This window comes from Tenrec ecaudatus, chromosome 9 (assembly GCF_050624435.1).
Source record: "Tenrec ecaudatus isolate mTenEca1 chromosome 9, mTenEca1.hap1, whole genome shotgun sequence".
Classification (NCBI taxonomy): domain Eukaryota; kingdom Metazoa; phylum Chordata; class Mammalia; order Afrosoricida; family Tenrecidae; genus Tenrec; species Tenrec ecaudatus.
In genome coordinates, this window is record NC_134538.1 from 95,185,997 (window position 1) to 95,208,788 (window position 22,792).

A 22,792-nucleotide genomic window follows, 5' to 3' on the forward strand; every position below is an offset into this window, starting at 1 on the left:
TTCCTAAGTGTTCCTGAAACATAGGATTTACATACATATGAATATTCTGAGAATAATTTGAAATATATATAAAAGGAACAAATTACTGGGCACCTTGAAAGTAAAACAAAACAATCAAGTGAGCAAATGAAAAGATTCATATTTTTCCACTTTCACTTTAATTGAGTGTATATTTTCACAGCTGTTATAGACAGCTTCAGGGTTAAATTTTGGGTGCTTGTATGGGCTGGGCGTTGCTTAAAGGGCAGTGGTGCTGGTGGCAGGAGGGGGCTTAGCTTTAATGTGCATAAACCCAGGCAGCTGAATTCTCCAAATACTCCAGCTGTCTGAATTCTCCTTCCTTGCGAATGCAGGAAAAACTGGGTATTTCTTCCAGTGCTAATTCACTTTTTCTCTTTCTAATTTTTGTTCTCCAAGAAAGTTTACTTCAGATGAATTCTGAGAAGTATAACCACTCTAGCAAGAGAGTCTAAATTCTGATCTCTCACACCATTTATATCAAGCACTGTTACTTAAAGGTTATATACTTTTCTTTATGAATAAAAAGAAACACGGCCATTTGCATGTCTTTTTTTGCTATGTTTCACACCTTTGGAATCTATTACAACTCTTTGTCTAAAGAGAGAAGGATATATATATTAACTAGTGAGAGTGTGGGTTTTTAAAATAATAAATAATGAAAGCTGATGGTGCCCGGCTATCAAAAGAGATAGTGTTTGGGGTCTTAAAGGCTTGAAGGTGAACAAGCGGCCATCTCGCTCAGAAACAAATAAGCCCACATGGAAGAAGCACACCGGCCAGTGCGATCACGAGGTGCCCAAGGGACCAGATATAAGGCATCATGCAAAAAAAAAAAAAAAGATATAAGTGTGTGTATGTATGTGTATATATGTGTATATGTATATATGTATGCGTATATATATATTATATTAAATGAAGGGGGAAGTGCAGAGTGGAGACCCAAGGCCCAAGTGTCGGCCAATGGAGATCCCCTCATAGAGGGGCTTAGGAAAGGAGATGGGTTAATTAGGGTGTGAGGTAGTATCGATGAAGAACACAGCTTTCCCCCAGATCCTGGATGCTTCCTCCCCCCAACTACCATGATCCGAATTCTACCTTGCAGGGCTGGATAGGACAGAGGCTGTGCACTGGTACATATGAGGGTTGGAGATACAGGGAATCCAGGGTGGATGATACCTCCAGGACCAAGGGCGTGAGGGACGATGCTGGGAGAGTGGAGGGTGAGTGGGTTGGAAAAGGGGAACTGATTACAAGGAGCCACATGTGACCTCTTCCCTGGGAGAGGGACAGCAGAGAAGGGGGGAAGGGAGACCCCGAATAGGGCAAGATATGACAAAATAACGAAGTATAAATTACCAAGGGCATATGAGGGAGGGGGGAAAAGGGAGGGAGGGGGGGAAAAAAAAGAGGACCTGATGCAAGGGGCTTAAGTGAAGAGCAAATGCCTTGAGAATGATTGGGACAGGGAATGTATGGGTGTGCTTTATACAATTGATGTATGTATATGTATGGATTGTGGTAAGAGTTGTTGGAGTCCCTAATAAAATGTAAATGAAGAAAAGAGGAGAAAAAAATGATTAGGGCAAAGACTGTACAGATGTGCTTTATACAATTGATGTATGTATATGTATGAACTGTGAAAAGAATTGTATCAGCCCCAATAATTTGTTAAAAAATAAAAAATAATTAAAAAAAATAATAATAATAAATAATTTTATTGGGGGCTCGTACTTTGTTTTTAAGCTATCCCATGCCCTTTCCAGACAACTGCAGTACAGAGAGGCCGTGGTATTAAAACCGGATCTGATATTTTCTTATTTCATGGACTGACCCCTGGATGAAAAATCAGGATATCTGGATCCAAGCATAAGCTTAGTTTTCTTGCAGCAATCCTTTATGTGAAATAATGGATATTGGATACAAGCAGATTGTGGTAAAAGTTGAGAAGTGATCAGAATACAGAAATTTTTAATATTAAAGTTAATAGTAATTGCTTGATGACTGCATGTGGATTGAGAGATATAGTAGGAATCTTATTTATTTGCCTGAGTGACTACGATAAGAGAGATTTTATCTTCTGAAGTAGAGATTGTACGGAACAAGTGTTGGAGGTAAGACAGAATTTTTTTTCATAAACATAGAATTTTCACGTAAAAAACTAAATGAAATTTTAGCAATCAAATCCAATAATATATTAAAAGAATAATGTATCATGACCAAGCAGGGTTTGTCCCAGGCATTCAGGGTTGATTTCACATTCAAAAATCAGTTACTGTGATTCCCCATATTAACAAACCTACAATAAAAACTATGTGGTTATCTCAGTCTAAACAGAAAAGTGATTTTTTTAAAAATCATTTTATCAGGAGCTCATACAACTCTTTTCACAGACCATACATACATCAATTGTGTAAAGCACATTTGTACATTCATTCCCCTCATCATTCTCAAAACATTTGCTCTCCACTTAAGCCCCTGGCATCAGGTCCTCTTTTTATCCCCTCCCTCCCCGCTCCCCCCTCCCCCCTCCCTCATGAACCCTTGATAATTTATAAATTATTATTTTGTCATATCTTGCCCTGTCCGACGTCTCCCTTAACCCACTTTTCTGTTGTTCGTCCCCCAGGGAGGAGGTCACATGTAGATCCTTTTAATCGGTTCTCCCTTTGCAACCCACTCTCCCTCTACACTTCCAGTATTGCCACTCACACCACTGGTCCTGAAGGGATCATTTGCCCTGGATTCCCTGTGATTCCAGTTCCTATCTGTACCAGTATACACCCTCTGGTCTAGCCAGACTTGCAAGGTAGAATTCGGATCATAATAGTGGAGGGCAGAGGAAGCACTTAGGAACTAGAGGAAAGCTGTATTTTTCACCATTGTAACATCACACCCTGTCTGGTTCATCTCCCGGAGACCTCTCTGCAAGGGGATGTCCAGTGGCCTACAAATGGGCTCTGGGTCTCCACTCCACACTCCCCGCCTCATTCGCTATGGTAAGATTATTTGTTCTGATGATGCCTGATGATACTTAATCCCTTCGACACCTCATGATTGCACAGGCTGGTGTGCTTCTTCCATGTGGGCTTTGTTGCTTCTGAAATAGAGGGCCTCTTGTTTACCTTCAAGCCTTTAAGACCCCAGATGCTATATCTTTTGATAGCCGGGCACCATCAGCTTTCTTCACCACATTTGCTTATTCACCCACTTTGTCTTTCGCAGTTGTGTCAGGAAGGTGAGCATCATAGAATGCCAAGTTAATAGAAAAAAGAATTCTTGCATTGAAGGAGTACTTGGGTGGAGGTCCAATGAGTAAGACAGAAATTTGATTTTAAACCTGTTAAATGTGAGATGCCTATTAGACTTTCATATAGAAGTCCTGAGCAGAACTATAAATCTAGAGTTCAAAAATGGGATCAGATTTTGGAATTATCACGTATGTGTTAAAGGTATTTAAAGACATTGAAGAAGAATTATCATTCACAAAAATAGTATCAGTAAAAAAAAAACAATGAAGCTCCAAATACTTATAACACCTGAAAGTTGAAACATTGAGGAGATAAGCAATTAGCAAAGTGGATGGAAAAAGAGTGGGCAATGAGGCAGAAGAACACAGATATATTTGCAACTAGTAAATCAAGTAATATAAGTATTTCAAGAAGGAAGGAGATGTTTGTCATGAAGCACTGGTGATAAGTGAAGCATGTTTCGATGCTCTGATCCCCTGTCTGGCAGCGTGTCTTCCTGGGGTGTCCTGTGTATTGCCATGACGCTGGAAGCAAAGTCACCAGTGTTTCCAGTGCCAGTAGGGTCCCCATTGTGAACAGCTTCAGCAGAGTTTCCAGACAAAGAACAAACAACAAAGAAGGAAAAGGCTGCCCATTTTGGAGGGATTAGCCACTGACAACCTTGACATGATTGAAACATTGTCAGATAACAAACCCTCATACAAAGAAGAAGAGCATTGTTGGAGATAGTGCCAGAAGATGAGTCCCCCAGGTCGGCCTGCACTCAAAACATGACTGAGGAGGACCACAAACATGACCACAAAACATGACTGTAGAGTCGACCACAATGAACTGAACGGAGCAAAGCTTATGAAAATAAGGCTCTTTAGGGCCTTCATTTGCTGAAGGAGCGCAAATCACAATGAGAAGGAAGAGCTGCAAACATATCAATTAATATTCAGAACTTGGAATGTATGAAATATGAAACTATGAAAAGTGGAAGTTGTAAAAATAAAATTGAAAGACATTTAGGCGTTAGTGAAATGAAATGGTGTGACTGTTTTGAATTAGAGCATCATATGGCTTGATGCTGGGAATGAAACAAGAGGAATGGCTTGAATTCATAGTCAGAAAGACTCTTCAATATCTATTCTGAAGGACAATGCTGTCCCTGATAGTATTATGTCTATCTGGCTTCAAAGAAATCAAATCAGTACAACTATTACTCCTATTTATACACCAACCAAAAAGCTAGCGGTGAAGCAATTGAAGAATTCTGCCAACACTTTCAGTCTAAAATTAATCAAACTTGCAATCAAGATGTGGTGATAATTATTAATATCACCCATTGCTCATTTGTAAGTTCAGGTTGAAGTTGAAGAAAATTAAAACAAGTCCAGGAGAGTCAGTCTATCTCATCTGAGTTTAGAGAACATCTCAAAGACAGATTTGATAGATTGAACATTAATAACAGAATATCTGATGAGCTGTGGGAAGACATCAAGAACATCAGACGGGGAGAAAGCAAAAGGTCTTTAAGAAGATGGGAAAGAAAGCAGGATTTAGACTACAATATGGCTGTTAAGTGCTATTTTGTCGTTCCCCCTGCTCAAAGTAAAGTTGTTTCTTATCTATCCCTGTCAGCTAGTTAGTTGTAGCAGCCCAGGGACGCTTGGTCTCATACATATTAAAAAAAAAAAAAAAGACGGGAAAGAAAGAGACGTTCAGTGTGGATGCAGGAAGAGACTGAAACTCGCATGTTGTAGACATGTGGTCAGGAATGATCCGTCTCCGGAGAAGGACATCATGCTTGCTCACGGAGAGGGCAGCAAAACGGAGGAAACCTTTGACAAGATGAACGGACACAGTGGCTGCCGGGAGGGGCTCAAACATAAGCCCAGTTGTGAAGCCGGCACAGGACCAGGTGATGTTTCTATTGGGCCTACAGTTGGAGATGATTCAATGGCACCGAACAACACTCTCAGCTTGAAAAACAATGTGTCCCATTGAGGAAACCCAAGATTTGCTTTTTATTGCATGACCTCGAGAAAAGGCCACTAAATTCCATGTTAACCACGCTCCTCCAGGAAATGGAAACGTGTGAGTGCTTTCATGTTGCAGCTCACAGAGGTGACCCTGTAAGCTGGAGTCTCTCCACGGCACCGAACAACCGCCATCATACACGGACTGAATTTACACAACTCAAAGCCACCGTTCATAAATCAAAAACGAAGGAAACATTTTAAAGGCTCCCTGTAAACCGGGAAAGAATTAACATTAGCTTTGCTTATTTCCTACTTTTACTGTGATGCACAGAAACCAGGTGCTTCCTGCCGAGCCTCCAGGAACTGCCGGCCGCACTCTTGTCCAGAGCCTTGTGCAGCAAAGTCACTGTGGTTAGTGATCGGAGCATTGCCTGAAAAATCTTTTAAATTTTATTTTAAACCTTGGCTCTGTGGTCCCACCAGGGTCATTTTAAGCAAAAGAAAAGCCTTCTTGCTCATAATGGTTCAAGTACTGCTGGTCAGGACTCTGATATTGAACTTGTATATCAGTCACAGCAATAGAGTAGTGAGATTGTTTTTTTTGTGAGTGTGTGTGCATATATTTTTCCAGACGATGATGCAGGATTGTGTTTAATCCAGAAAGTGAACTAGCTCTCATTCTATCCCATTCACTCAACAAGGAATTGAGTCGATGGCATATAAAAATAATATTCTCTGCTTGAAATTTTTTAATTTTTTTTGAAGTTTTATGAAATTGATCATAAGAACCAACTAACCAACATTCCTAACGTTATTATTGGTCACATTCCCCCATCCCTCCTGGTTAAAAGTCGAGCTGGAACTAGAAACCAAAGGCAGTAACGCCACATCAATGTCTCTTCCCCCTTAAAACTTAGACATCTTTGATTTCAGAAAGCACTGTCTGGTTTCATCAGTTAGATTTTTATTAATTTTCTGTCTAATTTTAATTTTTTTCTTAAATACTCTTACTGGGCACTCAGATAAGCTGGATTCACATGAGGTTTGAAGAAGCTTTATCAAAAACCTGAGATATGCAGATAAGTCAACCTTCCTAGTTGAAAGCAAGGAAGACTTGAATCATTTACTGATAAAAACTTTATAACTGCCACCTTCAGTATGGATTGAAACTCATTTTTTTAATCCTCAAAACTATATCAATAGACCACATCATGGCACATGCATAAAATATTCATTTGGATCTACAACCAATGCTCATGAAAGAAGTATAGCCAGAATGCTCCTAGAAGTAAGGATGTCAAAACTTGTCTCCCATACTTTGGATATATTACCAGGAGAAGCTAAGCACAGGAAAGAGAGAACGGACGTGTTAAGGTGAAGGATCTGAGCAGAAGAGGAAGACCCTAGACTGGACGGAAGGACAGCGTGGCTGCAGGGATGGGCGGGCCAGCCGGACCTAGCAACAATGGCAGAGCTTAATTACTATAAATCCCCCAATGCAAACATGGAATCTGAGAAATGAGAAACAGGAGTACGGAATTGCAAACTATATTTCACATTTAGGAATTCTAGGATCTAATCTAGGTAGTCCATCATATTTCACCATCATGTGTCCAGCATGTGTTGTTTCAGGTGCCACTGGGTTTGTTCAGACTCCTGGGAACAACACACGTTGTAAATACATTGTGAGAAAACAAACCTTGTGAATACTTTCTCACTATGTCTCCCCCTAGTTTACATTCATACTTCTTTTGAGGCTTGACTTAAATGTTACAGTTTCAGTGACTCGTATTACTCTATATAAAATGTAAGCCCTTGCTGTTTACATTGTCCTTACCTAATTTATGTTTTCTTATCATGTATCCAATTTCTTACCTATTTTAGTGGCATTTATTGCTTATTATCTTATGCCCCACTAGAATGTAAACTCTCTCTAGATATATATATATATATATATGTATATATATATATGTATATATATATGCATTTTTAATTTAAATTATGTTCTCATAGAGAGAACAAAGCTCAGTGTTTGGTATTATTGCTCAATAAACATTTAGTACACTGTGTGAATGAGTTAATGCAATGACCAACACAAACAGGTATGAAAGTATTATAACAGAATCATAGAAACCTTTACTTTTTCAAAGAATATCAAAATGTGGAGTTGTTTTTGTCTTATCATCCATCTTAGTTTATACACTTCTGAAGGCAGTGTTTCCCAGTGTGTAACCTTTGCCCGAAGAATGCTGTGCTTTTCCATTGACACTGGTCCAAGTGGCAGTTGGGCCATACTAGAGTCACCATTTGAAGTTGCTTCCATTTGGGTCATTTGTTTGACAGCATCTTAACAAAGCTAAGGCAAGTGGACTACTGAGAGGAATTGTGTATGTGTAACCGTGTCTTATTTATGTAATAAACCATTCATGCATGAACTGACAACCACCTAGGAGTCCCTTCTTTACTTTCCCTTTTATAGCAACTAATATATAGCTATATATTGGTCAATTATATACATGTAAATGCACACACACACAATATACATCCACTCCTCATATAACTTTCTAGTTGCCTAACATTAGAAAAACACAACCGTGAAACAAACTTGCTAGTTTGCACATTAAAGACGTACATCCGGCAGTCTGCGAATGCTGATATGTGAGGCAAAAGTAACCTTGGCTATAATGACTGAGCTATGTGTCACCTTGGAGACACCATGAATCTAAGTGGTTTGTCAGTTATGTAATAATACAATGTGGCAGGTATATAATAAAAATTGTTCCTTACGTAAATATGTAAACTTACATATGTTTGGAAAACATGCATGTAAAACATCCTTCATTTTGTGATTTGATGTGGTCATCCTCAATTTTTCTATAATGTCAATTTTTGAAAAAAGGACCTTGGTCTTTGAAAATTAACCATGTCCGTAAATGATAGATGAGAGTATTGATTATATTAATATGTGTGTGTGAGTGTGTAGTATATGCAAATAAAACTAGGGATAGATACATAAAAATTGGCACTACTCTGATGTATTCTTTTAACTCAACTGATTTTTAGGCACTCTTAGAGTGATCACTTGCTAATTAACTAATAAGTGACATTTTCTTATTGTCTAGTTAGCCCCAATGCATAGATCAGTCAGCTCTCAACAGTGGTTTAGCTCTTTAATGCCATTTAGTAACCTTCACTTAATGTCTCTGTATTTTGTAAGGATTAATGCAATCTGTGCTGGAATAACTAAATTCCAAGTTTAAGCAAATTGATGTGATTAATTCCAACTTTGAAAGGTTACAAAAACCTCCCTTAAGATGCAAACATTAATGAAGCTTATATTTCATTTGAAAGCTATTAGAAGCATAAACATGAGCCATAGAATTATAGCACTTGAAGATCACCTGGTCTAAACTGCTTAATTTACAGATAAATACTATAAAGATCAATGAGGTACAGTGACTTGTGCCTAGTCTATTGAGTAATGAACCAAGACTAATACACCAGCTCCCAGGCTAATCATCTTTCCAGTGGTTTTCTGCTGTCCCTACAATGTCTTTTCTAAGCTTGTTCATGACTAGGCTTCCCTCCAATCAATGGACTTACTTTCAAATGTAGGTAGTTTCCTTGGGAAGGAACAATGTCTCTTGTGGTATTGGAGATAACGCCTTCTGTGAGAAGATCCTTAACTAGCTCTTTACACGAATCACACTGTTTGTTTGGGAGTTAAATTTAGTAACACAGAGTTGAGTGAATCATTTCCTGTTATCCTAAAATTGCAGCCAAGGCTCAAAACATAGGACAAAGAAACATAGATTTTTAAAGAGAATGGTTAACATTATAAAACATTATAAAAGAAACAACATTATAAAAACATTATAAAAGAAACAACCAATAATATTCCAGGGTTTTATTAAGAAATGGCAACATGACGACAGAGGGTATGTCAACTACCCTCTGTCAACAGTCTACATAAAAGGGAACAAGAGAGCCATATGGATCTGGGGTGGAGAGGAGAGAAAGGAGATCAAACAAAGGAGCTACTTGTGAAGTACAGTGTTTATGGAAATGTCTCCATCCCCAAAGTCAAATTGAGGAGGCGTTTTAAGAGGAGCACTTGAGATCACAGTGAATATAAAAAGCAGGCTATCCCCCCACGCCCCCACCCCACCCCTCCTCTACCACCCCTCCCCACTGCCACCCCCAGCTGGTGGCCTATAAACTACAAACTAGCTCATGCTGCAGCTGGCAAGAGCAAAGCAAAGAACATAACTGAGCAGGGTGGGACTGGAGAGAGGGCTGACACCCTCTGAAGGCAGGGACCAATTTCATGAAACAATGTGTGGATGAATTGTTGAATGGTAGACTCTCTTTTGCATGTGAGCTTTCCCTAAAATACAATAAAATGTTCAAAGAAAAAGAAAGAATGAAACCCGATGAGAAAAGCAGCTAGGATTCCTTTCGTTGTGCCCATTAAATTTTAAAATATATATGAAAATAAAGCTGGTACTCAATACATGCCCAGTAATTCATGGAGACAGCAGGCCCATTAAGTAGACAATGCCAGTAGCCAAAAACAAAATCATGGTGAAGGAAATTAAGAAACAAAAGGGGGACAATGATTCAAATTCCCATTTCAGGAGGCACAGAAGAGGGGAATCCCAGTGAACCTCCCACCCTGTGAATAATCATAAAAGTTAGAGGTGAGTGGGGGAAACTTGGTTGTTTGGGGATTTTTTTCCCCAAAAGTAAAGGAGTAGAAAACCAATCCCACCCAGGACCGCATGAAGGCTGGAGTAAGCTGTAGCTGCCACGTAGAAGGAGCCGATGCACAGCAAACCCTACCCTGAGAAGACAAGCCCGTTGCCTGAGCAGCCACCAGCCATCATCAGAGTGCCCCTGGTAGACTGGGGTGGGGGGGAACACAACAGGAGAAACCCCAAACAGATTGACATCAGGTGCAGAAACAGAAACCCAGTTATGTAAAATGACCCCGGCTTTCCGCAACGCTCCTTCTTATCCCACACTCCAAGAAGTTTGAACTAGGAAAGGAAGGAGTACGGGAAAAGCAGCAGACCCAAGCTTCTCCTTAAGATACAAACCTAGCCTGCAAGGGAGCTAATAAAGCCTCTGAGAATAAATGGATTGAACATTTGTAGAACTAGCTAGAATGTAGGAAGAGAGAGAGATGTTTAATATAATATTTTGAAGATAATGGTTAGAGACATTTCTTAGATAAGTATGAAATATTTATATTTTGAAAAAATTTTGGGATATATATCTATCTGATAGATAATACATAGATCGATGCTAGATAGATAAATTAGATAATGTATATATATATATATATATATATATATATATATATATATATATATATATATATATACAGAGAGAGAGAGAGAGAGAGAAGGAAACCAGGGGGTGCAGGGGGTGCCGTCAGGTAAGCCTTCGTTGCTAACTGAAAGGTTAGGGGTGGAGTCTACCAGCTACACTGGGGAAGGAAGAAGTGTTCGGCTTTTGTCAAGATGTGCACATTTGGAAAGCCCATGGAATAGCTTTTCTCTGTCCTATAGGGTCATGATTAATTGGTATCAATTCAAGGGCATGGAGTTCAGTGGGATTTAGCATATATGGTAAGGTGCTGCGTGACTCTTTGCTATTTCTTAAGCTGTTTCCCTCTAACCCACTGATTAGATTTTGCTTAGCTTCTGTGATTTTCTAGGAAAGCTTCCCTGACCTTTATTTAGATTGGGATGATTACCCCTCTTTTGTATTTCCCGGTTTTCCACTTTATGATTTTATCTGATTACAATGAAACTATTGAAAAGCAAGAATGTTACTTTAAGAACTAAGGTGTTCCAGACCCAATCCCTGGTGTTTTCAATCACCTCTTATGCATGTGAAGTTGGACATTGAATAAGGAAGACTGAAGAAGAATCAGTGTGTTTGAATTACCATTCTGGCCATGATATTGAAAATATCGTGGGTGTCAAAAGAAGAAAGAAATCTGTACTGGAAGAAGTACAATGAGAATATTCCTTAGGGGCAAGGGTGGCAAGACTTCGGCTCAAGAACTCTGGACATATTGCCAGGAGAGGGCCAGTCCCTGGAGAAGGACATCATACTTGGCAAAGTATTGGGCAGCAACAATGAGGAAGACCGTCCACAACTGGATTGACACTGTGGCTGCTGCAACAGTGCCAAACTGAAGAGCAGATGGCATCGGACTGGGCAGAGCTTTGCTCTGTTGCACGTAGGGCTGCTATGAATTGGAACTGACTTGACAGCACCTAACAACAGTAAACTTATTTCTTACATGTGTTTCTCCATAACTAGATTGTGAGTGCCCCTATTGAAGGACCAATATCTGACCCATTCTTGTTAGCCAAGTGCTTTACTCATAAAAATAAAGAATGCTAAGTTCAACAGAATATTAGAAAATAAAGATAACAGCAGGAGCTAGCAACATTTCATTGCTTGATATATAGGATTACCAAGAGTTGTGACCAAGTCAATATAATCTAACAACCTAAAAAAAATTAGAAATAGAATTATTTAAGTATCCTCTTCATTTCACAAGGAACAATGAATCTGTACCATATCTCATAAGATTATGAACCTGTAGGGGCAGCATGGTGAGTGACATCAGTTCAACCCAAAAAGACGAATATTGTCTGAAACCACAAAAGAGTCAACAAAAGTTCACATTCGAATAAATATAGTTCGTGGCTATCAGGGATTGATGGGGAAGGGAGAGAGGAGAAGTCACAGGCAGTACTAGAGTAATGTTAACTTGACTGATGGGGAGACAACATTCAACAAGAGGAAGATGGAAAAGGACAGAAATAGGTGCGATGTTGGGATGTTCGCAAGAATTGTAGTAGAAGCTGCTACCATTGTACACGTGATCCTGCAATCGTGCCGGGCTACCTAGGTAGAAAAAAAAATTCACCTTCTTTGTGCTTAGGGTAAGCATAAATCCAATTGCCATCTAGAAGTAAACCCACACTTCATCTTCCCATGCAAAAATAATTAAGATGCTATTTATGTATTTGTTTACAGCTGAGTCATTGAAGTTATATATAACAATAAGTACATGATCAGGGATTTCGGTAGAAAGCCTCAAGATTTGTTCATCAACCTTTCTTATCTCTGATCGTCATTCTACATTTTGGTTATAAGTCTGCTCTGAATCAGAGAACCTATGCACGACAGAAGGAAACACCTCCCGCCCCGTGCCAGTCTCACAATTGTTAGGTTTCTCTCTCCACCACTGACCCTTTACTTCACCGAACACAGCGTCTCCTTCCAGGGACGGGTCTCCACGGACAACATGCCCAGCGTGTGTGAAACAAATACTTGCCATCTGGGCTTCTAAGGAGCCTTCTAGTTGTACTTCTTCCATTTCTTTGTACTTTTGGCAGTCTGTGGGACTTTTAAAATATTATTTACCAGCATCATGATTTAAATGGATTGATTTCTCTTCAGTTTTCCTTGTTCAATGTCCATCTTTCACATGTATGCCCATGGGAAATGCCATGGCTTGAGTCAGGAACTCCTTAGTCTCAAAGTAACATTCTTATGTTTCAACACTTCAAAGAGACCTGGAGCAGCAGGTTTACCCGATGTAATGTGTTATTTTATCTCTTGACTGCTGCTTCCATGAGCATAAATTGTGGATCCAAGACAAAATTCTGAACTACATTTTGTCCATTCAGGGAATCAAATCTCTCTTTGAGATGTTCATGACATTCAGATGGGATATAGCCAAGATCATATTTTGGTCCTCATCGATTTCTTTTAATATTCTGCAGCTTCAACCTCAACCTATATATGAGCAATTAATGGCCTTTTCCCATTTGGTCCCTGGCCTCATTGAACTGTTGCTATAATGAACCTTTCCATGCTCTCTTCTCACAGATGTAGACAGTTTGTTTGCTGTGTATTCCACCTGGGGATGTACACATGTGTAGCTGCCATTTGTGTTGTTGAACAAAGGTATTTGCAATGCAAAGTCATTGGTCTAGCAAAATTCTATCATGCAATCTCCACTTTCATTTCTCTTATCAAGGCCATACTGCTCCTTCCTCTGTGTGTGCACCTTTTGCATTCCAATATCCAATAATTATCCATGCATCTTAATTGCATGTTTAATCACTTTCAGATGGAAGGTGTTAGTAATTTCTTCAATTTTGGCACCTTTAGCTTTAGGGATTGGTTCAAATTTTGAGTAATAGCTGTATTGACTTGATCACCTGGTATGCAGAGAGATATTATTCCTATCACAGTCAGCACTAAAAGATAAACCCTAGAATGTCCTTTTTGATGATAAATGCCAATACTAGTCTGTTTAAGCTCATTAACATGTAAGATATCTATCTTTATGAATTCCATTTCATTTATGAGAACTTCAAATTTCCTATATTCATACCTTTACAGTACATGCCCCAATTATAAATAGATGTTTGCAGTGGTTCCTTCTCGCGCTCCTTCAGCAAGTGAAAACCCCAATGACTTTATTCCATCCACATCATTAAATTAAACTCTAGAGAAGGCAGCTCTTCCTCATATTTTGAATCCCTTGTGACCCAAAGGGTTCGTCTCTGGCACCATCTCCGACAGTACTATGCTGCTATTCATGTGTTCTGTATTTGACAATGTAGCACTGCTATTCATAAGATGCTCAGTGGCTAATTCCTCTGCAGTGGACAGTCTATTCCTTCTTCTTAGTATGTTGTTATCCTAGAAGTTCTACTCTGTTACCTACATAGCATGGTCTTTTTTTTTTTTTTTTTTTGCTAAATTTCTCTATCAGCATAAATTTATAGCTAAGATATTAACTGCTAGGCTTCAGTGCCAGGATCATTGGTGGCTTGGTGGTTATGCATTGTACCACTAACCACAAGGTGAACAGTTTGAAACTACCAGCTATTCCAGGGAGAAAGATGAGGTTTTCTACTCCCGTGAAGAGTTAGTCTAGGAGACCCACAGGGCAGTTCTACCCTGTCTTGTACAGTCACTGTCAGTCATGGTGGTAAAAGGACTTGAGCCAATTCTCCATATGCCTGCGTGGCACAGTCACAAATGGGTTTGGAGTTCAATAACCAGTGATGTGGGATGAGTCAGTAGATGTGGGATTTTGTTTAGAAGGCCATAGTTTAAAAGATTCCTGGAGTGAACTTAATATTCATCCAGACTGTGAGTCCTTCGTTTAACAAACTCTAGCAGCTAGAATGTTCCTAAGGGGTGCAAACAGTAAATACCCCCAGCAGTTAGACTAAAAATTGGAGACTAGTGTTCACCCAGAAAAGCTTGAAAGAAAGTCCAGGTAATTTGATTCTGAGAAATTAGCCATTGAAAAACTTATGGTGCACAGGTATACTGTAGTCCATATGGATTTGCCAAGAGTCTGAATAAACTTGACCATAACTGGGCCAACATCTAATACAATTGATAAAAGGGAAAGACAAGTAAATTCTACCTTCTTTATTAGCTGCATGATATTAACCAGAATAGATCCAGTTACCATCAGGAAGTGGACCCAGACTTCACCTTCCCACATCTCCATTCCTTAGCAGCAGCAATTTTTGTGTCACCTCCCCTCTGACTCTAGTAAAGTAGATCCCAGAGACAGAACAAACTTCATTCCTGGCCATGAGCCAGATCAAAATATTCCTAGCCACCTGGGGCCAGATCATTGGGTACAAGCCGTCAGCTCAGGACTCTGCACAATGCCTTGCATATCAGATCAGTCCGTTCCTCTCTCTTCCTGGTCACAGTCCATGTAGTCATTCTCTGTGCCCAGCTACCTAGAGTGGGATCTAGATAAATAGACTGCTTGAAAAACCCTCTTCTGAATGAGCTATGCTATGACATAGCTAAGTCTGAGACAAGTCACCTCCTGTGAGTTTCCATTTGGGCTCACAAAAGTCACTAGCACCTATGCTTACAGTTGTTTATTCCAACACACATAAGGGCCAGGGGGCCTTGGTGGTTTAAAGAGTTAGTCATTGAGCTGCTAATCACGAGGTCAGTAGTTCTAAACCACCAGCCACTCCATGGGAGAAAGATGGGACATTCTAACTTTGCAAAGATTAATAAACTCAGAAACCCACAGGGGAAATTTTACTCTGTCCTTTAAGATTGCTATGAGCCAGAATGGTCTCAATGGTAGTGAATTTGGTGAAGTCTACATAGAAATGCAGGCTCAACAGGTGTGGAAGGTTGATGGGAGTATATCTACAAATACATAGAGATCTGACAGAGATTACTTGTATATGTATATTTATCTTTGTTGAAATATACCAGGAAGGTGGAAGAGCACACAGGAGATAACATTACACATGCTTCTTGAGCGTAAACAAACATCGTAAGGGCCTGAGTCACTGACGCTGGGAGATCAGGGCCATAGTCTCAAGACACACCAACATCTGGTGACACAACATAGTTACAAAGACAATGTTCTACAGTGCACAGGTGTGAGTAGCGATTCATATCTTACAGGTTCCCGAGCAACCATTTAAGCTTCCAAAATTGGTCTCTCTCTGTCTGGAGCATATTTCACAATAAGGTATGCTTGGTTTGTTTTTTAAGTTTTCTATGCTCTCATTTAATCTTTATATCATTCCTGTGAGATGGGTGCTAAATTCTCATTCTACAAATTAAGGGTTTGTGACCTACAGGGTTAAATAACTGATCCAAGGCCCCATAGCTGTTTTGTTTAAACACAGGATTTCATAGGAAGTCTGCCTCTGCATTTTTATATGGACTTACATGCTCAATCACTACTAGATGAATTGCAAATGTATTTTCAGAAACGACAACTACACATTCATGAATATAAATATACTGTAGCCAAAGCAAAGTCTGTTTTAGGATATGTATACATCAATCCTTGCTTTATTTTTTAAATAGAAGACTTTTTTTACAACTAGAAAAAAAGGAGACTTAATCATCTACTATTTCATCATGTTCACTTTCATCAGCAATCAGATTGCTCACGTCCATTATCGCTTACTGGAATAGAATGCTTGAATGACAAGTCCATACTAGTAGGAAGACATAAGCAGTGGGAAGGTGAATTGCTAGGATGAAACCCCATCATTTATTATGACCTCTGCCTCAAGAAAGGTGGATGGTACACTTTCTGTCTTGTGGAAGTGTTTAAATATAAAAAAGAGCGGAAGCAAGCCCAAGCCTAAGGTATCCCTACAAATATATAAGTTGAGCAATGATAGGGGTGGCTTCAGAACCAATTTAATCAGGATCTATTCTAAAAATATATCATAGACAGTTCTTCACCAAGTATTTAACAGAACTTTCAGGCTTCTTTGCTAGTATATTTAGGATTCTAAAACGTCAGTAAATATAAAAATCAAAAGTCCCATTGTTTTTCCTCCAGATAGTTCATCCAGCCTGTCCTATTCAGACAGACCTGTGGAGACACTAACATGCACGAAAACAAGACAGAGGAAAACAAAGCAACAGTATACAACCAGACAACAAAACAACAAAAACAAACCACTGACAAAGAAAAAACAAAACAGTTCACAAGAGAAAAGCTTGTAGTTAGTTCAGGGATCGTTTGCTGGCCCTTAGGAGCGTTTTCCAGTCCAGTCTGTTGGGGCACCACGCCCTGGCCCCAAAGTCCACTTTCAGCATTCCCTGGGGACCTTGCCACTCCATTCCCTTGCTGTTCCGCTGCAACCCCCAGTGATTTGCCTCGGTGTGGTGGGATCAGGTCAGGTGCAATTCCCACACTGTGTCTCCGGTGCTGTCCCCTGTATCACCCTTAGTCACTGATTGGCATCATTTCTCATAGTGGGGCCAGCCATGTTGTTCTCTCTGTGGACTGGCTGCTCTACTCAGGAACATCATCATCACGGCCTGGTGGGCCAGGATGTGCTCCACTCTCTCCTCCTGCCCCTTCATCTGCTCCCGTGTGCTCTGATCAGGTATGTTCATCTCCCGGAGCTGCAGAGTCAATGTCGTCCTTTGGAACAAATTCTTTTCGGGGGAGGGGCAGGAATCTACTTAATTTATGGTGCTGGGGCCAGTCTCCCAGACCTCTCCACTGGTTCCCTACTCCACGCCGGGATATTGCATTCACACCTTGCGACACTGGGTTGAAGTCTGTTCCCATTTTCCCTGTGGAGATATAAACAATGCCCTCCCCTTGGGTGGATTAATGCCCCATGCCCCCACTCCGCTTTTCTTCCTTGTATTCATCCTTTTGTATTCATCCTTTTGAACTATCTGGAGGAAAAACAATGGGACCGACAGTTCCCAGTTCCCGGGGGACTTGGGGTGGGGGGTAGGGGGGGTAAGGAAGTGGTGTTAACAAACCCAGGGACAAGGGAAAAACATGGGACCCCAAATGGTAGAGAAGGGGGAGTGGCAGGCCTGGTGGGAAATTATCAAGGGTAAGGTTGCTTAGAGAAGAGGTATACTCTAGCCCAGGTGGCGACGAAGCATGGTAGTAGGGCAGGAGGAAAGTCAAGGGAGATGGAGGAAAGAGCTAGGAGTCAAAGGGCATTCATGGAGGTCTAGACAAAGACATGTACATGCAAATATATATAGGATGATGGGGAAATAGATCTATGTGTCTATATTTATAGGTCAAGTATTAAGGTGGCGGAAGGACCTTGGGCCTCTACTCAAACACGCCCTCAATGCATGAATACCTTCTTTTATTAAATTGGAACTCTATGATGCTCACTCTCCCGACACAACGGCTGGAGCCAAAGTGGGTGAACAAGTAAATGTAGTGAAGAAAGCTGATGGTGCCTGGCTATCAAAAGAGATAGTGACTGGGGTCTTAAAGGCTTGAAGATAAACAAGCAGCCATCTAGCTCAGAAGCAACAAAGTCCACATGGAAGAACACACCAGCCTGTGTGATCGAGTGGTCCCAAAGGGATCAGTTACCAGGCATCAAAGAACAAAAAATCATATCATTAACTACACACCTCCATGATAGGATCGCTGAAGACAAATGGGTGCGTAAGCAAATGTGGTGAAGAAAGCTGATGGTGCCCGGCTATCAAAAGAGATAGTGACTGGGGTCTTAAAGGCTTGAAGATAAACAAGCAGCCATCTAGCTCAGAAGCAACAAAGTCCACATGGAAGAACACACCAGGCTGTGTGATCGAGTGGTCCCAAAGGGATCAGTTACCAGGCATCAAAGAACAAAAAATCATATCATTAACTACACACCTCCATGATAGGATCGCTGAAGACAAATGGGTGCGTAAGCAAATGTGGTGAAGAAAGCTGATGGTGCCCGGCTATCAAAAGAGATAGTGTCTGGGGTCTTAAAGGCTTGAAGGTGAACAAGCGGCCATCTAGCTCAGAAGCAAATAAGCCCACATGGAAGAAGCACACCGGCCAGTGCAATCACGAGGTGCCAAGGGACCAGGTATAAGGCATCATGCAAAAAAAAAAAGATATAAGTGTGTGTATGTATGTGTATATATGTATATATATACCATATTAAATGAAGGGGGAAGTGCAGAGTGGAGACCAAGGCGCAAGTGTCGGCCACTGGAGATCCCCTCATAGAGGGGTTTAGGAGAGGAGATGGGTTAATTAGGGTGTGATGTAGTACCGATGAAGAACACAGCTTTCCCCCAGATCCTGGATGCTTCCTCCCCCCGCCAACTACCATGATCCGAATTCTACCTTGCAGGGCTGGATAGGACAGAGGCTGTACACTGGTGCATATGAGGGCTGGAGGTACAGGGAATCCAGGGTGGATGATACCTTCAGGACCAAGGGTGTGAGGGACGATGCTGGGAGAGTGGAGGGTGAGTGGGTTGGAAAGGGGGAACTGATTACAAGGATCCACATGTGACCTCTTCCCTGGGAGAGGGACAGCAGAGAAGGGGGGAAGGGAGACTCCGGATAGGGCAAGATATGACAAAATAACGATGTATAAATTACCAAGGGCACATGAGGGAGGGGGGAAAGGGGAGGGAGGGGAAAAAAAAAAGAGGACCTGATGCATGGGGCTTAAGTGGAGATCAAATGCCTTGAGAATGATTGGGGCAGGGAATGTATGGATGTGCTTTATAAAATTGATGTATGTATATGTATGGATGGTGATAAGAGTTGTATGAGTCACTAATAAAATGTAAAAAAGAAAAGAGAAAAAATGATTAGGGCAAAGACTGTACAGATGTGCTTTATACAATTGATATATGTATATGTATGAATTGTGATAAGAATTGTATGAGCCCCAATAAATTGCTTAAAAAAATCAAAAGTCTAGTTTAGATTTTAAACACATTTTAATCATCATGTGGGTTTAGAGTACAACATGCTTTATCCTAGTGAGTCAAAGCTACCATACATACCTAATATCTTAAAAGAATAAAATCACAACCCAGAAATTGAAATGAGAAGCAATCGTGGCAGTGGCTATCTTATTAAGTGCTACCAAGTTGATTTCAGCCCACTGTGCGCCTGCGTAGAATAGAACAAAACACTACCCAATACTGTGGCCGTCTCACAATTCTTACCAAGCACGAGCTCATCTTGTAGTTACTATGTAAATCCATCTCAACAAGGGCCTTCCTCTTTTTTAATAATCCATTATTTAATAAGCACAACCACCTTTTCCAGGGACTGGGCTTACTATAACATTTGCAAAATAAGGGAGATGAAGTCTCGACATGTGTTCACGTTAAAGAGCATATTGGCTGTACTTCCTCTGAGAAAGTTATTTGTTCTTCTAATGCTCAATAAGACTTTACTTCTCTAGCTTTTATATGTATAAGAAACGACTGATTGAATCTATAATGTCAGCTTCACTTTACTCTGCAAGGTGAAGTGTGTGTGTGTGTGTGTTTCTATTTAACACTTTAAGGGGTCTTTTGCAGCAGAGTTGCTCAATGCAATGTATCTTTACTGTTTCTTCCATGACTATTGATTACATACAAAATAAAGTGAAACTTTTGACATCAATATTTTCTCGGTTTATCATAATGTAGTGTATTAGTTCATTTGTGAGGATTTTGGTTTTCTTTACATGAAGTAGTAAACTAGCCTAAAGGCTGCGGTCTTTGATCTTCCTCAGCAAGTACTTCAAGTCATCTTCCTCTTGAGAAAGCAAAACTTTGTTGTCTGCTTATCACAAATTTTGAATGAGCCTTCCTCCAATCCTGATGCCAAATTCTACCTATAGTCCAGGTTCTTGAATTATTTGCTCAGTATACTATTTTACTTGATTTTCTGGAGCTGCCTTTGAAATTTTTGTTCAGTTATTTTATGTCCTTATTTTTTTAACTTTTTGCTTTAGTTGAAAAAAAATGTGTAATGAATAAACCATTGACCTTATAAAACTGTATCGTATAATCCCAAGCTTTCTTTCTATCATCAAAATCTTATTTTCCTGCTCCTCATCCTTTATTTTTCTTTCTAACTTTTAAACCCCAATTGCCAATAATTTTAATATTAATAATATTAATGCATTTTGAATTAATAATATTAATGCATTTTGAATGCATTTGGTAGAATTTAGGGGCATCTGGCCTGATTTCTGTCAGTACAGATCAATTTGTCCTTTAAGTGGTCCATAGTATTATCCATATTTCTCTCCAGCACCACAGTTCCAATGCATCGATTCTTCTACGGTCTTCTTTAGTCAATGTCCGACTTTCACGTGCATGTGATCCAATGAAGAATGCCCTGGGTTGGGCCAGGCACATCTTAGTCAAGCGCACTTTAGAGTATTGCTCTTCAATACCGTAATGCAATATATGTTTTGATCACATGACTGCTACTTCCATGTGCATTGATTGTGGATCCAAGCAAGTCAAAATCCTTGATAACCTCAACCTTTTCTCCATTTTTCATAATGTTACCTATTGGTCCAGTTGTGAAGATTTTGGTCTTCTTTACACTGAGTTGTAATACATACAAAGGCTACAATTACAATAGCAGTCGTCTTTATAGTTGTCTAGATAGATAGATAGATAGATAGATAGATAGATAGATAGATAGATAGATAGATAGATAGATATACATAGATAGAGACCTTCCTATAACAGACAGCATTGAACCTCAAGAGACAGAACAAATCTTGAAATGGTCTTTTTGATGGGGAATGGGAGACCATCCTCTTGCATTTGTCATTCCTGGCACAGTTAACTCTATGATGGTCTGACTCAAATGGCTAGCACTAGTCCAGTTCAGTTTATTAATGCTTAGGAAGCAGCCCAGTAGGTGATGTGGGTTAGATATTAGGCCCCTAACTGTAAGATCTATGGTTCAAATGCATGAACTACTCAATGGAAGAATACTGAGGCTGCCTATTCTCATAGAGATTTTGAGTCTCAGAAATCCTATACAAGGTTGCCATGAGTCTAAATTGAAATCAGTTATATTTTTGTGCATGTGTCTAGTTTTCTTTAATGCCTTAGCCACTTCATTTTAATGACTTCCTTTTATCATAGATTCATACTTTGTGCTTGCCTTACAGTCAGCTCTCCTCTAGTTGTACTTGAGTGGCTTCATCTGAAGGTTTCTATCTTCCCGTACTCTATTAGACAATGTTCCACTGATGCTCATAAGGTTTTGAGTGGCTAACTTTAGATATGGATCCTCTCTTTCTTCTACCTAGTCTGTCTTTGTTTGGAAGCTCCACAGAAACTTATGTACCATGGGTGACGATATGTAAAATGCCAGTAGCATAACTTTGAACAAGAGAGCAACACTCAAGCCACTACATTAAGACAAGCTGACTGACAAATGTTGGCTAATTGGAAAACTAATTATTAAAACTTACCTAGACTAAAGAAGATGATAATAACACTTCGATTTAAAAAACCTCTTTCAAAAGATCTTAACTCTATTTCCTATAGAACCTAAGCTTGAATAGCAAATATATTCTGTAGTTCTTTTAATGACCCATTCATTATTTTGAAAAGTTCAAATAGTCCTAATTTTTAAGTTCTAAAGGGCTTGCTAGAAAACATAGTGGGTGACAAGTTGGGCTGCCAATCACAAAGTCAGCTGTTCAAAACCACTCGCCACTCCATGGAAGACCAATGAGGCTTTCTGGTCCCGTAAAGATTTATAGGCTTGAAAATCCACAGGGGCAGTTCTATTTTATCCTACAGAGTCAACATGAGTCAGAATTAATTCTATGAGAATGAAGTTAGTTAGTTAGTCAGTCAGTCAGCCAGTCAGTCAGTCAGTCAGTTAGTTAGTTTTAGTTGAAATGGCTTGCTATCTAGAAAATTACTTTAAAGCGATGTTCATACCCCCTTGAACACACCCAATCTCACAAGATATCATTGAACAGAAATGCTTATTTCATTTCTGTTTGGTTGAAAGAGAACCAATGAAGATATTTTAAGTTAGTAAGTTAGTTTATTGTGCCAGCCTGGCCAATATGTGGGATGAATTGAAAGGTGGAAAGATAAATGGCTTGGTGAGCCTCGCCTTTCTTGTCTCTCGCTCTTTGATCACCGGACCAGTGTGCGACTGCCTTGCTTGCTCTGTGCCTCAATTTACAGGCTACACGACCTGTGGGACGCCTAGCCTGTGGACTGTGTCAC

General features: G+C 40.0%; 1 non-coding gene across 1 annotated transcript; it reads left to right on the forward strand.

Moving 5' to 3' along the window:
- Window positions 1–4,801: 4,801 nt before the first annotated feature.
- Window positions 4,802–4,934, forward strand: LOC142457538 (small nucleolar RNA SNORA63). The gene has a single exon (XR_012786254.1). It is a non-coding gene; the product is annotated as a small nucleolar RNA SNORA63 (small nucleolar RNA).
- Window positions 4,935–22,792: the final 17,858 nt, after the last annotated feature.